Genomic DNA, 16,679 nt, shown 5'->3' with positions numbered 1-16,679 from the left:
TGCTTCCTCACAACGCAGTTCCCTGAAGTAGGTAGACTAATCCGCATCCCCCTTTGTCAGGTGAAGAAATCAAGGCACAGAGAGGTTGAGTAATTTGCTAAGTCATCCAATTAGCAAACAGAAGAGCTGAGATCGAAACCCAGGCAGTCTGGCTCCACAGTCTGTAGGCTTAATCAACAAGCTCGTGGGGTCTCCGGTGTCTACTTCTCAGAAAGAGTTTGTGTCTTTGCAGCACTTACAAGATATTCTGAGGCTCAGGCAACCCCTCGACCCTGTGGCAGGATCACTTTAGAGGTGGAGTAGCATCTGATCTTGAAAGTAGAACTCCCTCTTTCTCTCCAGTATGGAGGACCCCGGAGCCCAAGAGATGCCCCTGGAGCAGAGTCACCAGGAAATTTCCATCCTAAAAGAACAGGAAGCTGCAACCCTAGACGGAAGCAGCCCTGTGTTTCCTCCTGGACCCTGCAGACCAGGATGTAATCTCCTCATATTTACAGTGTTCAGTAAAATCCAATTTTAGACTCAGTATTAACTAGCAATGCTTTCTTCAGAAAGTCAACCGGAAGAGTTATTTAAGACATGAACTAAAAAATAAGCGGAAAAGTTGAGCATAAAAGTAAAGACGTTCTCATAAAATGGTTAATTAGAAGAGTATTTTAAACATTGTAAATATTCACACTTGGAACATCCCAAATATTTGCAGAACTTTATTCCAAGAGGAGTCTCAATGAGGAGGTTTCAAACTTTTAAAGGCTATAAAAAGACTAGTGTGTTGTTTTCCATGTGCTTGTTTTTGAGCAGAGCTCAGGAATTGTCTGGCAAACCCAAAGTGAGCCCCATTTTCCTTCATTGAATGTGTCAGTATCTGCCTTCATTTTGGATCTAAACTCTTGCACTCCTGCCCACACAATACCCACTTTGCAAGAAGCAACTGGGCACCACACTAAGGGTCAAGGTTACAGAGGGACAGCATACAAACCATCACACGTGGAGCTTGTGTCCTATTGGGTAAGACAGACGGTTAAACAAGTGAATATTTGCAGGTGGTGATTAACAGTGGGAGGTAAATACACAGGAGCATCTGATACATAATAATAAAATAATAGAAGGAAAGGCAATTCCGGGACTGATGGCCACGGATGGCTTCTCTGAGGATGTGGCATTTCAAACAAAATTAAGAAAGGGTTTTTTAAAAAAGATAAGCAAAATTAACAAACCTTTAGCTAGACTAAGAAAAAAAGAAAGAGGATGTAAATAAATATAATCAGAAATGACAAGCAGACATTATAACTGATCCCGCAGAAATACAAAGGACCATGAGACTATTGTGAACAATCATACATCTACAAATTGGACAACCTAGAAGAAATGGGTGAATTACTGGAAATATACAACCTACCAAGACTGAATCAGGATGAAATCTTTAAAAATCTGAATGAACCAATAATGAATAAAGAGATTCAATCATCAATAATCAAAAACCTCCCAATAAAGAAAAGCCCAGGACCAGATGGTTTCACTGGTGAATTCTACCAAACTTTTAAGGAAGAATTAAAACCAATTCATCTCAAAACCTTCCAAAAAATTGAAGAGGAGGGAACACTCCCAAACTCATTTTATAGCATTACTGTAAAACCAAAGCCAGACAAGAACACCACAAGGAAAAAGAAACTTAAGGCCAATATCCCTGATGAATAGATACAAAAATTCTCGACAAAATATAAGCAAACTGAATTCAACAACACATCTATAGTAATCAAAACAGTATAATAGTGGCATAAAAATAAACACATAGATGGATCGAACAAAATCAAGAGCCCAGAAATAAACCCTTGCATGTATAGTCAAGTAATATTTGACAGGGGAGCCAAGAGTACTCAATGGGTAGTATACATTTGAAAGTTGCTAAGAGAGTGAATTTTAAATGTTCTCACCGCAAAAAAGAAACATTAGTTATGTGACCTGATGAGGGTGTTGGCTAGCCAGTTCCAGTTGATCTAGCATCAGATCAACACGTTTTGCCCATTCAAGTGGCACGATGCCGTATGTCAATCACATCTCAATAAAGCTGGGGCGGGGCAGGGGGACGGAGATTTCATTGTAGAAAAGGTACAAGGAGACCGAGAACTTGAGCTCTTCCTAGTGCCGGAGATTTACAGCTTACTCATGACAATCCAGGTGTGAATCAGTATTTATGAATTTTGCATATAATTCTGCAACCCCTTGCTTCCCCTAACCTATACTTCCAATTTTATCTTTTCCAAATTTTTCTTTCCCCCCAAATCTCCCATTTTGATACAACTGGTCTATTTGGTACTCTCTAAATATGTTATGTCTATCCTTACTTCCTCCTCCCCCTCTTCTGTGTGTTCTCTCCACCAGGATTGTTCTTTCTTTCTTTGCCCAAGCCCAGCTCATTCTGCCTATTGCATGAAGCTTTCCCTGGCTACCTCTATCCACAACTGACCTGGGAACACCAACAAACCATAGTGCCTGTATCACACCTGTGATGACTGGCATTTAGTGCCTTGATTATGAGCTAACTTTTCAGCATTTACATCTAGCCTCTTCAAATACATTATATATGACTTGAGGTCCTTTGTGGGGTTTTCTGCGTATACATTTGTTTATACCCAGCAACAGGCCAGATGCCTCTATAGTCTCTTAGAGCATTTAGCATACCGTATTGCATTTGGCAATTTACCTGACTTTCTCCTAAATAACTCCCACATCCAATTAAGCATCAAGTTCTGTTGTTTGGGACTCATTTATATCTCTTGTATCTATACACCTCTCAGCATCATTCTCCCACACCTACCCTAGTTGAACCTACCAGCATTTTCCCCTTGAATTACTAGACCAACCTTCTAGCTGGTATTTCTGCCTCCATTACTGCCCTTGCAAGCCATTCAATATGCATGGCCAGAGTAACCTTTCTAGAGTGCATGTCTGATTACATTCCTTCCCTGAGGAAATCTGCCCCATGTCTTCCCATTGCATTTAGCATGAAGACTGAAACTTTCCCACGGTCTCCAAGGCCCTGCTTGGTCAGGCCACCCTGCCTCTGGTACCAGCAAAACTCTATCCTGTTCTAAAACTCTTATTTCTCTTCTCGCTCCCTCCAACCATATCTCCATAACGTTTATTCCTGTTCATCCTTCAGAGCACAGCTCACAGGCCACTTCCCGAGAGAACGCGTTCCATCATATCCTCACAGGCTTATTCTGGTCTAAGCCTTTGTGGCTCTGATTGCAAGAATGATTCAATGAATAAATATGTGCTGTGTGATTTAATATCGGGCTCCCCCACTGCATCTATGTGCCAAAGAATAGAAACTTTTATTTTCTTGTTCACAGCTTTATCTGAGCTCCTAGCACAGTGCCTAGATCATAGTCGGCCTGAAAAAAAGTCTTTTAAATAAATAAACCAATTCACAGTCTAGGTAAAAGCTCTTAAAGGCAGGAAATACGTCTAACTCATGAGTTTACCCCTTATATCTAGCACAGGCCTTTCACACGGTAGACCCCAAAAAGAGTTTTGTTTCAATGAATGTCTCTATCTCATGGTGTTAGCTTTCTATTTTACAAATGTTGAAGGATAACAAGAAAGTCATAAGTACGGAAGCTTGAAAAAAGAAACATTAAATAATGAAACTTTTTAGAAAGCTCAACTTCAGTGCTGATTTCAGTCAAGCATGTGACTTGTATTTACTTCTATTGGCCAGAGAGCCAAGGCTGGGATTTGCACGTGAAGATATGGTCTTCAGCTTCCCAATCTTTTCAAATTAAATATGACTCCGACCTAAAGTTTAGGCGTCATCAATGAATACAGATAGGAGCGGTTTCCTATGCTGCCTATGGCTTCAAGGTCACTGGCTGTTTGGTTGTTGGATTCCGTGCTTTTACCTTGTCGCACTATAAAAATAAGCAGGACATTTGTTTTGAGTTATCAGAGAATTTTAATCTTGGCAGCTCCTACCTCTGCTATATGTAGAGCCAGGGTCTCTCAGACATAAGCTACGCCCGTAGACATTTTTCTGAAGCAACATTAACTGCTTCAGGCAAGTTGGACAACATGCCAAGACCAAATGGAGATGCTTCAGTAAGGAAAAGGGCACAGCAGGGATATATCTAGGCGATTAAACCAAGCCTGCACCCCCAAGAAACGAAAGCCATGGTGGGTGCTGCAAACATGTAATAGTAATATTACCTTCCTCCTGAAAAATAACCCAAACATGAGACAGCAGTACAGCCTGAAAGTTTCCAGAACTGCAGTTCTAATTTGCATGCCTAGAAATATGGCATGTGTCAGTAAAGAGACCAGTTTGCTGAGGTTAAGTGTGAGAAAATATAGTGTTGCTGATTGCTTCAAAGTAGTGATTCATGCAATGTTTTCCGTGGAGCACTCACATCGGATGATGAAGGGGGGGGGGGGGTCCTATAATCCCTCCTGGAGATTCACCATGCATGCAGTCACAGGAAAAGCCCTATAGTAAAGAAATCTGTTAAACCTGGCATTTTCCAAATTAATTGAGTGTGGAACCTTTTCCTATGTTACATCCTGTTGTCATTTATCTTTTTTTTTTTTTTTTGGCTGGCTGGCTGGCATCTGAAGTAGCTTCTTATGTTTAGGGAGTCCCCAACTGTGTGCCAGTCTTCCTGGGAGGCAAGGCCCACCTCTCCCTTCAGCAGGTAAAAAGGCAGATGGTGCCCCCTGGGAACTTCATGGGAACCAGGGTATCACATGCCCTCAGGGCCAGTTGGCTGCTGCCTCCTGGGACTTTGACTCTGGAGGAAGTGGCAGAGAAGCAGGGGCAGTGCAAACTCCTTCCGGTGTCTATGATGGGCACAAGGTTCAGAGGTCAGAGCCATTGGGGGTGCAAGGAAAGTGTGAAGTATCTACAGGTGGTGACAGTGATGTCCTACCAGGTGGTCCCCAGGGCATGATTTTGGCTGTGATTCCAGCCACCTACCTCTCCCTTGGCTCCTGAACTTGTCTCAACCTGTTCTCCAGTCTTCCATCAGGGCTCTGAATTCAAGTACTCTTCTCTTCCTATTTAAGTCATCCAGGGTCAGCCTCTGTCACCTGTAAATAAGAATTTCACTATGACTTGTCCTTTAACATCTGGGAGAGAACTGGTGCTTAGCAGAACAACTTTGGAATATGCTGCATTAGCTAATAATATAGTAAATTGGCATGCCTTTACTTCCTTGACCAGACATATTAATACAGCTTCTAAAAGCAATTTACTACCATGTATGAAGTTCATGAAAAAAAGTCTCAAAGAATTTCATCTCTAATTTCACTTTCACATCTCAGTTCCTCTGATTTGATCATGACTCCTCTTCCCTGACCCTCCCCACACCTCAACTATTTAGTATCCACCTTTATTCTTAAACAGACCCACCCTGTCTTAGGCCTAAGCAGTGTGAGTTTTGTTCAGATGATGTGAACTGAAAACCTAAAAAGAAATAATAATCGTGCAACACAAAGATGTTTCCAGCCAACAGAAGACTTGAAGCTGTTACATTTTTTGAATGTTGAAGTTCAAAATAAAATATGTCACACAGTTTTCTAGTAGCAAGAACCACATTCAAATGGACCACCTGAGTAGCAACAGGAGTTCGACTCCTCCAGCATCACTGACAAGGAACTGAAAGACACAAGCATGCAAGTAGATATAAATGCTAGCACTGCAGATGTATTTTTTCTCCTTTGCTAGTTGGTGAAAACAATCTAATATATTTCTACCTAATAACATCATATCTTGAGGGTGAATTTGACTTTTTTTTTCCTAGCGTGGGTGACCTCTGGACCTCTGTTTCAAAATACACCGTCATTAAATCTGATAAGTTTCCATATTGTTAATTGTGCTATCTTGGTCTAGCATCTCACTTGTGATAATGGACTAATAACGGATGAAATGGGATTGTCTGTTTGTAACTAAAAAAAATAATAATAAAAATAAATAAAATAAAATAAAATAAAATAAAATAAAATAAAATAAAAAACTTTTGGTTTCTGAGCATAGCCCCTATCATCAATACATATTGGGTAACTTCAATTTATCCACCTGATGGCTCTTATTAGAAAATGGGAGGTTCTGAGGGGAACCTGGGGGGCTCAGTCGGTTGAGCTTCCGGTCATGATCTCTTGGTTCATGAGTTCGAGCCTCACATTAAAATTTTTTTTTAATTTTTTAATGTTTATTTATTTCTGACAGACAGAGACAGAGCATGAATGGGGGAGGGGCAGAGAGAGAGGGAGACACAGAATCAGAAGCAGGCTCCAGGCCCTGGGCTGTCAGCACCAAGCCCGACGCGGGGCTCGAATTCATGAACCGTGAGATCATGATCTGGGCCGAAGTCGGTCGCTCAACCGACTGAGCCCCCCCAGGCGCCCCTAAAAAACTTTTTTTAATGGGAGATTCTATACTATGACTTTTTAAAATGTTTGACTAACAGAAAAGATTTCTACCAAGTCCTTAGTTTTTCAATTTGCATTCAAAATACACACGGTGGAAGAACTGGCTTATTTGGAGACATGATACTTTGAGATATTAACTAGAATGTTCTTTCCCTTTCCTCTTTACTGTCCTTCTCTTGGGCTGCAAACATGCATCTACAGTTTTTCCAGGGGTGGGGGAAGGAGGGTTTAGCGGGTCAGAAAGGAAACAGAACGAAGACATCATATTCTTCAGTGTAAAGCTCAAAAGCTAGGGTCTCAGGTACAAAAAGACAGTATTAAAAAGTAGATGTGTGACTCAGGCCTGGACTCGTCTCCCTTTCAACCACCCACCAAGGATATGAGAAGCACAAGGCTGCAGTTCAGCAGGTCAATCTAAGGACCAGGTGACACCAGGCACATATCAAGGGCTGGCAGCAGAGAGCACTGTCAGATAGACCTCAAGAAACAGCCAAGTGCTACTTGAGTAAACAGCCCCCTTCCTAGACCTTAACATCAACCTGAGGGGCATGGATTTCGTAAAAGAGGAAAAAAATCCCACATGTGGTTGAATGTTTAACCCGAGGTGACTGAGAAATTATGAAAATTCACTGAACTTACCTGTGAGTAAAAAGAACCCATTTTCTATATTATGAGAAGTGGATGCTCAAGGCCGGAGATAAAAATTTTCTTCCTGAAAAAATACTCCATTTTATATGTGAACTTGAGAATGGCACAGTCAGCATCCATCTGAGTCAGTTTTACGTAAAAGCACTGGGCCTGAGGGCAATCCAGTCAGGACTAGCTTTTCTTTTTTATTTTATTTTCTTTTTTTAATGTTTATTTTTGAGAGAGAGAGAGACAGAGACAGAGACAGAGAGACAGAGCACGAATGGGGGAGGGACAGAGAGAGAGGGAGACACAGAATCCAAAGAAGGCTCCAGGCTCTGAGCTGTCACCACAGAGCCTGAAGCGGGGCTCGAACTTAATGATCTGCGAGATCATGATCTGATGCTTAACCCGCTGAGCCACCCAGGCGCCCCGGGATTGGCCTTTCTGATCAACCTGCACCGCTCAGGTCTTCTGAGACTCTTACTGTGGGCAACGCAGAGATGGGAACAGACATGGAATGAGGCGGCACCTGGAAAAGTTATGAAAAGTCCAAGTAGGAAATGAGGCAAAGAGGGAAATGGGAAGGAGGAAGAGGAAGGTGTCATTGTCTGTCTTCTTGGAAGTCCCAAGGGAGCAGATCCCTTTGCTTATCACTTATCCAGGCTCCGAGTGAAAGGTCAGGAGTTATAGGCAAGTGGAAGGATGTCTGCAGATGATGTAGGAGAGGTGGACAGGACACAGGCTTTGCAGGAAGTATCTCGATTGGAAAGATAATTTTGAGAAATTTTAAAACATTTTCATGCATTGTAGCATGAGAAATCTATGTGATGATATGAGCAATGAAACTAAGCATAAGCTGACAGAGTGGTTTTATCACCTTGATCAGAAGTCTGAGAACTCGTTCTTACTAGTAGTATGGTGTAGTTCCAGTACCCGTAATTATATTCTACTTCCTTAACTCCCCCTGGAACATCTATTCAGCATGTTTCCTGTCCCTTTTGGCCCTGGGATATTCCCTGTTCTAAATCTCTGGTTCCCAAGGAGCTGGTGAGCCACAGTGAGCTAGTGTTTATCACATACCTGAGATCTCTGAACGAGAAGTGTTCTGAAAGTGCCAATTGATCTTAGCAAGAGCAGGCCAGCTTCCCTTACGCTGGAGCGTCCTATTTCCCGTTCCATGTATCTCCCCTCCTTATTTGCAAGTGCTTCACATTTATCTTGCTCCTTCCCCAGCGCCTCCACTGTGAGCACCTCAAGAACAAAGAGTATGTGTGTCTTCTTTTCCTTTGGTAGATTCCAGTGAATAATAAATATGCCACGGCATTGGGTGACGGATGGCTTAACCACATGTTCATAAAGCCATGGCAGACTTCTACCTCCTAAGGCCCATCATAAACTCACACCCAGAATCCTCCCTGCTGGGTCCTTCCTTCCCAGCCATCTAAACTAACATAGCTCTCAAAAATCATCTTTTCCAGGGTGCCAGGGTGGCTCAATCGGTTAAGCATATGACTCTTGGTCTTGGCTCAGGTCATGATCTCATAGTTCGTGAGATCAAGCCCCGTGACAGGCTTTGCGCTGACAGCATGGAGCCTGCTTGGGATTCTCTCTCTTTCTCTCTCGGCCCCTCCCTGGCTTGGGCACTCTCTCTCTCTCAAAATAAATATTTTTTAAAAATCTTCTTTTCCCCATCTATCTGACATGGAAAAACTGCACAGTAAAGAGGAAAATATGAGCAAATGGATAATGTAAACAAGATAAGGAAGTGAGAGCCCACAAAAAAGCACCGCTTAATGGGTACTAATAATATTTCTGAATGTGCCCTGACACTCATGTGTGAATGAAGAGATCAATCAGTCGATAGAGATGGAAGAGTAAGGCCCTTTGCGGTTGCAATGACAGATACCCAGTTAGATCTAGAGCATAAGAGGCACTGTATTGGTTTTGATCCGGAATCCAAGGAATGTCACACCCCAGGCTGCACTCAGGCTGGGTGTTTGCAGAGCCTCCAGAGCAAAGAGAACTAACTGCACTTGCACCATCTCTCAGCTCTATTGGTTTCCACAGATTAACTTCATTCTTTTTTCATTCCGTTGGCTTTCTAGACAAGGTCTCCAACAGCTTGCAAATGTTATACCTACAGTTCACTCACCACCTGAAGAGAGATGAATCCTAAAATGAGCCCCAAGTCCAAATGACCAACAAAGGTCCTCCTTGGCCCAGCTAGGGTCAGGTGTCCAACCCAGGACTGTAGGGTGTTGTAACCAGGAGAGTGTGAAGGAAGGAGACCAGGTGGGAAGTTTCTGGGCGCACAATCCTGAAGGTCAAGGGTTTCCTGGAGGAGTCAGCAAAGAGCTACCAGTGGACGAAACAAAAGCTAAGAGATTATGTAGGATTGGGTGCATTCTGGCCTAACAGTCCAGTCCTGTGAGGTGGAGTAAAGAAATGTTAAAGGCTTGAACTTGTCTCTGTCACTTCTATCAAACCTTCCATAATGCTGGATGAGGTATACTGAGACTCCAGCCCACTTCCCAGCCAAGGCCACCAATAGCCTCAGTGGGATGCTGGACAGCCCTTCAGTGCTCACCTAAGGGGCCTTCCCAGATGTCAAGATTTTGTACCCATGCCCATAATAGCCCACCTGCCAGGCCTCAAATTTCTCAATGTGAGGGGATATTGGCAACGGAGACAATGAAGGAGAGAGGAAAAGCAGGATGCAGGGACATGGACGGGGGACAATGGAGGCAGGGGGGTTGTTGGCATGGAATATAGAGAATATGGACTCACTGCTGGCCCAGGTATGGTGAGGCTCAGGAGAAGGAGAGGCCCAAGAGCAGGGGAGGTCTAGGAGAACATCACTTCTTTAGCCATGTGACTCCCAACCCTTTCAGAACCTCTATGCCCAGGCCCCAAGGCCAGTCATGCCACTAAGAGGCAGGCAATGAGGTAACCAGGAAGGATCTGGGTTTTCATCCTGCTCTAGCAAGTCACTTACATCCTTAGCTTCAACTTCTCCCTTTGTAAACTTGCGGACTAGTCTGTGAGTTTTCCATGATTTCCTCTCTCTTCAGTTATAGCTTTCATCCGTGTGAGAACAGCTGACCTAGGCAGGTGGAAAGATCAATAAGTTAACAGGTAACATTGCAGCAAAGGACACACAAGATGCGAAGCAATCTTTTAAACGTCTTTTGAGGACCCATGAAAATCTGCTGTTGATCCTGCCTCTGCTAGCAAATTCTTGCCAAATTTCATTGTCACCCCATAACTGACTTTCTTACTTTGGTGAGAGTTGAGAATTTTGAAGCCTTTACACAAAGACTGCAATGCTTTTGGTTTCATGAGCTGAGGTATAAAAGGCACCGGTCCCACAGTGATTAACTGGGGTTTCATAGGCAGTGATTCAAACCAGTGCCGTACTGCGTGTATTCAGTTACTGTAGTTATGATTTCATTAGCTTCTCTGATAAATAATGCAACGACTTTAATGATGCATTTCCTCTTTTAAAAAAAACAACCCACAATGGAAACGCCATTTCATAAAGCAGGGAAGAACAATGATTTCTGTTTAATTTTTATTACTTTTAAATTAATCTGTAAGGTTTTAAGAAGTGAAAACCACCTTCTGAGGAAAAACAAAACAAAAAGGAACCAGAAAGGTTAACCTGCTTTAAAGGTGCAATCATTTCTGGGTGAGTGCAGAATGGATATAGGTCAAGAATCAGCAAGGAAGCCCCACCTTCCTCAACTGAGCCCTTTCTAGATCACAAAAGGAAAGTGGTCCTGCCAAATTAAAACCCTCCATAACAATAAAACCTGATTTAATGCAGTCATTATTTTTCCATTAAATCTGAATATCGTCTAATGCATGGATGTTATTTTAAACCTACTACGCTAATGCAAATCCAGCATTGCTTGTAAATCAGACCTAAACATTCCATCAATTGTCATTACTGCTATTGACAATCACAATACTTCATCCCCAAGGACACCATCCCCTCAGCCCCTGACTCCAGAGATGTAGGGGGAGAATAAAGGAGAGGTATTTTAATTTCGAACAGAGAGCTGCTAACTGAGGTGTAGAGGTTGGGTCAGTCACACCCTGGAGGTCCCAGCTTAATTTGGTTCAACGTGTAACCCTTGCTTCTCCAGGCCACACCAGGCTGGGAAAAAAAAAGATCCAAGGCTTAGGTTTGGAACAACTGGGAAAAGACAAAACTCTGTGAGTATGTAAACCAGAGGAAAGTTAGCGCTAGGAGCTGGTAATACAGGGGATGGAGGTGAATGGAAGAGCTGAGAAGCTGAACAGGAGACACAGAGATGCAAACCAGACATTGGCCACATATTGGCTGGAAGGACAGAAGGAAGATGAAGTGGAACCAGGGCCCTTGGGTCACAGATGTTAGGAGGATTCTGGAACCACACCAGGCCTGTGCACGGGGACTTGGAGCCATGGACTCCGAGGAAACATGCACTGCTGGATGTTGCCTGGGGCACACGGTGGGTGAAATACCCTGACATCTCTCTTTTCCTTACCACCCCCTGTATCCACCAGTCCCTCCCATTGGCAAAACCCAGCTAGAAGCCAACTGACCCCAGAGTGTGGGAAAGGCAGTTGGATGTCTGTCTCCTTGCAATGAAGAGCAGGAGAAGAATGAGGGAAAGGTATGAGGGAAAACGGGCCCAGAGCAGCAGAGGTTACAACCATGTTAGTATTTGAGTTCTGCCTCACTGGGTGGGGCTGCTCCGACTCCTACCTCAAGCTCCACCACAGACCCTCTGCTAAAAGTGGCAGAAGTCCACGGAGGCTCTGTTCCACAGTGTGTCAGCTCCATTAATCAAGTTTCTTCAACCTCAGAGTCTGATGGGTGATGGGTATCATAGTTGACTCCCCAGAACATACCCCCCCAACACCCTGTGGAGAAGCCCACTGGTCTAGGAAGGATGGAGTATCTCCATCTTGGCTCCAAGATCAGGCCTTGTTTGGCTCTGGCTACACCCCCCACTACAGTGACTAAGGTAAGGGGGAGCACACAATACTGGTCTAGGTGGTCAGAGCATGGCATCACCCTAAGAGTGACTAATTCAGGGCAAAGCCACTGTCCCAAATGGGTATTTGTGCTACAAGGGAAGAAAAGATAAGCTTCAGATGAGGAAACATGTGGCCCCAGGAACTGACAGCAGAGATTTGGCTGCCAGCCTGAGAATGAGGCAGCCACCCTGAGGAGGGCAGGATGAAGAGAAGCACATAGACCAAGCCCCAGCCCTGATGAACGTGTGAGCCTGGAGAACAAACCACCTCCCCACACACAAGCCTCAGGACTTTATAGTTACATGAGACAACAAATTCTCTTATGGCTTAAATCACTTGAGCTTTCTGTTGCTTGCAGTAAGGGTCCCAAGTGGTCAAAGAACTAGTTGCTCCTTCAAAGGTTTGGTACATGGTAGTTGTTAATGAACAATTGTTTGCTCTTGTTTTCTTACGCAGCTATTGGGAAACTTATGCCAAGCTCCCTGGGAACTGAAATGGGGGTGGTCTGGTATCTCTAGCATGACATGGTCTTACATCTGATTTTTAATATTTTTAACCCATGCCAAACTTGCCTCCAATACGGGACACATACCCCAACCATTCCTCCCTACTTCAGGATGAGTTTCCTAACTTCCAATGGTTCTATCCTGCCACACCACACTATCCCCCCTCAGCCCCTGACTCCAGAGGATTGAAGCCTCCATTTCTCCTTCTTTGTTCAAACGGGTTCCAGAGTCTAATTCTAACTATCTCACCTGGAGACAAGGGAGAACTCATAGAAGCCTCTCTGGGTTATAAAGACTAGGCTCACCCATGAATCTCCTCTTGTGGAGTCCTTCCCATGAGCCAGACACACAGAAGGGTGCAAAGAATAAATTAGCTGCATCAGGAAGTTGTGAGTAGAAACTTTCCCACAACAGAAACTCTTTTGCCTCAGCCTTCACAGTGGACAACTGGTGGTTAAAAAGCCAAGAATGCTACCAAACACCCTACAATGCACAAGACAGCCCACACAATAAAGAATTATCCAGTTTAAAATGTCCTAGTGACAAGGTCAAGAAACCCTGCTCTGGGGTTAAGGTCTTAAGTAAACAAGGAAGAAAAAACAATCAGAGTAACATTGCTCAAATAGGCCAAGTACATTTATTTTTGGTTTATTTTTGGTTGCATGATGCAGACAATCCTACATTGTTTTCTTCCTTTCTATTTATTATACATTTAACTTCTTTATATTACTTTTCTACTTTAGCTAAGTACAGTAGAGAAAAGAAGTATAATTGCATGCATCTTTCTTCTTCTTTTCTTCACCATTAAGTACAATATTTGCTGAAAGCATTTCTGTACTTACCTACTATCAGGTAGAGAAAGTTTCAGCCTGTTGCTAGTTTGCTAAAGGTTTCTTTCTATCATGAATGTTAAATTTTGTCAAGTGCTTTTTTTTCTATGTCTGTGGAGGTAACCAAATAGTTTTGCCCTTCCTATTAATGAAGCGAATTACATTAATCAATTTAATTATATACATAAAGATAACATAAGGACGTTAAACCAAGCTTTCATCTCTATCACACCAAGCTTGGGGAATGAGATACTGTGTTTATATATATGTTGAATTCAATTTGCTAGTAGTTTGCAAAGGATTTGAAAATCTATATTCAGAGATTAGATTGGCCTGTGATTTTCACTTCTTTTCATTTGCTTTTCTGATTTGGCATCAAAACTATGCTAGCCTCTTTCAATGAGTTGAGACGTGCTCCCATTTCCATATTCTTTGGGAAAACTTCCGTTAGACTGAAATTTTCTGTTCGTCAAGTGGTAAAGGCAACTTAACTTGTACACTCGCCCAGGCATGCTGCTTTCTTTAAGGAAAGATTTTAAGGCTACTAATGAACAGTTCTAGGACTATTCTGGCTTTCCATTTCTTCTTGAATCATTTGCAATAATTGTTACTTGAGATAGCATTGCAATTATTTTTTTCAGAAATTTTTCCACTTCAGCTAACTTTTTAACTTCTTTTGGCATAAGCTAGTTTATGATATTTTCTCATCATTTGAAATCTCTGACACATCTGTCACTATCTCCTTCATTCATATTTTATTTGGCTTATTTATTTTTATCTTTTCTCTTGCCAGAGTTTTGTCAATCATATTGGTATTTACAAAGACCTCTCTCCTGGCTTTACTAATTCTCCATATCTGTCTGTGTTTTCAACTTATATTTCTACTACCATTAGGTTTTTCTATTGTTCTTTTCCCAATTCCTTAAATTGGATGCTTACCTCATTAACTTTTAGTCTTTTGTTTTTGTCTTCAATGCAAATGTATGGCTCCAAATTTTCCACCAAATCCTAGGTTAGCTGCACCTCACAAGTTTCAATGTCTTTAGAAAGGTTTGGTTCCATACACATTCTTATTTATATTATGATTTCCTTTTTACACATTGATTAACCAGTAAATATATTTTTATAATTCCACACTGATGAATTTTTCTACTCATCTTTTTTGAGTATAAACAGAAAACAAGGGATGCGTGGATGCCTCAGTTGGTTGAGCAACCGACTTCAGCTGAAGTCACGGTCTCGCAGTTCATGAGTTTGAACCCCGCATCAGGCTCTGTGCTAACAAACAGCTCAGAGCCTGGAGCCTGCTTCAGATTCTGTCTCTCTCTTTCTCTCTCCCCCTCCCCTGCTCATGCTCTGCCTCTCTCTGTCTCTCAAAAATAAATAAATGTTAAAAAAAAATTAGACAGAAAACAAAAGCAGTTATTTTGTGGCCACATGGCATGCTCCACAAGTTGTCAGTCCTTTAAAATTTGTGAAGATGTGCTTTGTGGCTTAACAAGTGATTCTTTTTCATAAATTATTCACATGTGCATAGTAAGAATGCGTTTTTTAGAGTTAATTATAAACACATCCCTTTGATCAAGTTTAGTTGTGCCATTCAAACATTCTATACGTTTATTGGCTTTTTAGAAATGTGTCCTAACACTAAATTTGGCGAGTGAAAATTTCCCACTGCCATGACCAACTTGTGTTTTACTTCTTGCACTTGAATCAGCTTTTGCTTTAGATATGTTGTGGCTATTTTATTAAATAGCCACGTTTAGAACTTTCACTCTTCCACATAACTGACTCTTTTATATTTATATAGTGATTCATTTCATTTCTGCTAAATATTGTTGCAGGTCTATTTCATGAATATAATTATGCCAGCGCTTATTTGGTGCTACCTACCTGGTACATGTTTTTTTCTTCCCTCTATTTTCAACCTTTCTTTGTCCTTATTTTAATGTTTTTATTAATAGACAGCATAAAGATTTTTAATCCAACCTGATAATCTTTGCTTTTGATCAGATTGGTTTTTCATTGACGTTGGTTGGGATTACTGATGTTTGGATTTATTTCTATCATTTGGTTTTGTGCTGCCTATTCTGATTTTTCTTTTCTCTCTCTCTCTCTCTCTCTCTTTGTCCCTCTGTCTCTCTCACTCTTTCTTTCTTGGCTTAATTTTTTTATTAAAATATATAGTAAAGTATAGTTATTAAAGTAATTTTTTTGTATTTACTTTTTTACTCCATTTTTTCTCATTCCAATTTTTCTAATTATTAAATAATTCCAATTATTAAATAATTTCTCATTTATAATTTTCCAAATTACTCTAGTAATTTGGAAATTATACATGATTTCTTTCTTTCTTTCTCTCTCTCTTTCTTCCTTCCTTTCTTCTTTCTTTTTTCCTTCCTTCCTTTCAATCTTTCTTTCCTTCTTTTTTCTTTCTTTCAGAGTGGTGGTTTTCCTAAATACTTTAACATAAAAATTTAACCTAAGAAATCCAAAACTGGTCACTATCTTAACCTTTATCATAAAGAATCCAAGAATTCCAGAATACAAACTATAATCACCTCTACAATGGTTTATATGCTAGTCTTAATCAGTTTTTACGTTTTATTGTTTTAATCCACAAATCAGACATCATTATCAGTGTTTTTGCCCAAAACTGTGTTTCTATGGAATTTTATATTCACCAATTTATATGTTTTCCCTTCCTTCCAGATCTTCTATCTGGGATCATTTTTATTTTCCCTGAAATAGACATTTCCAAGTTTCCTCTACAGACATATTTGGGTTAGAAACACAATTTTTGTTTACCTGAAAATAACTTATTTTTTAACTGAAAGCCATTTTAATTACATATGGAATATAGTGAATAGATAGGCACTAGATATAGATTCAGCACCTATAAATATTATTTTATGGCCTTTTGGCTTCCTTGATGCTATTATGAAGTCAGCTACAAATTGAACTGTCATTCCTTTGTAGCTGATTTGTCTTTTCTTTCTAACTTCTTTTGATTGTTTTTTCCTTGCCTATGGTATCCTGCAATTTCTCTCTGTTGTTTCTAGATATAGATTTTTCTTTATTTATCCCACTTAGGATTTCTTAGGCTTCCTTAAGCTGAGAATTGGTGCCTTTCAATTTTCGAAATACTAAGCCAATCTTGTCTTTGAATGCTGCTTCTCTTTCATTCCCCCTTTTCTATCTTTCTTGCATCTTCACTAACATCTTAAACCTGCTCCACATTTTCTATCCCTGTATTATG

The 16,679-nt window shown here is 41.2% G+C and overlaps 1 long non-coding RNA gene across 1 annotated transcript; it reads right to left on the bottom strand.

Moving 5' to 3' along the window:
• Positions 1-226: 226 nt before the first annotated feature.
• Positions 227-6,078, bottom strand: LOC147574771 (uncharacterized). Its single transcript, XR_015243488.1, has 3 exons — positions 4,973-6,078; positions 4,410-4,486; positions 227-3,914 (listed from the first exon to the last, which is right to left on the bottom strand). It is a non-coding gene; the product is annotated as an uncharacterized LOC147574771 (long non-coding RNA).
• Between the last annotated feature and the right edge of the window lie 10,601 nt (positions 6,079-16,679).

This window comes from Puma concolor, chromosome D4, assembly GCF_028749965.1.
Source record: "Puma concolor isolate L17-30 chromosome D4, mPumCon1.1.hap2, whole genome shotgun sequence".
Lineage (NCBI taxonomy): Eukaryota > Metazoa > Chordata > Mammalia > Carnivora > Felidae > Puma > Puma concolor.
The sequence above is the reverse complement of the archived record's forward strand: the minus strand, read 5'-3'. Positions and strand labels throughout refer to the sequence as shown.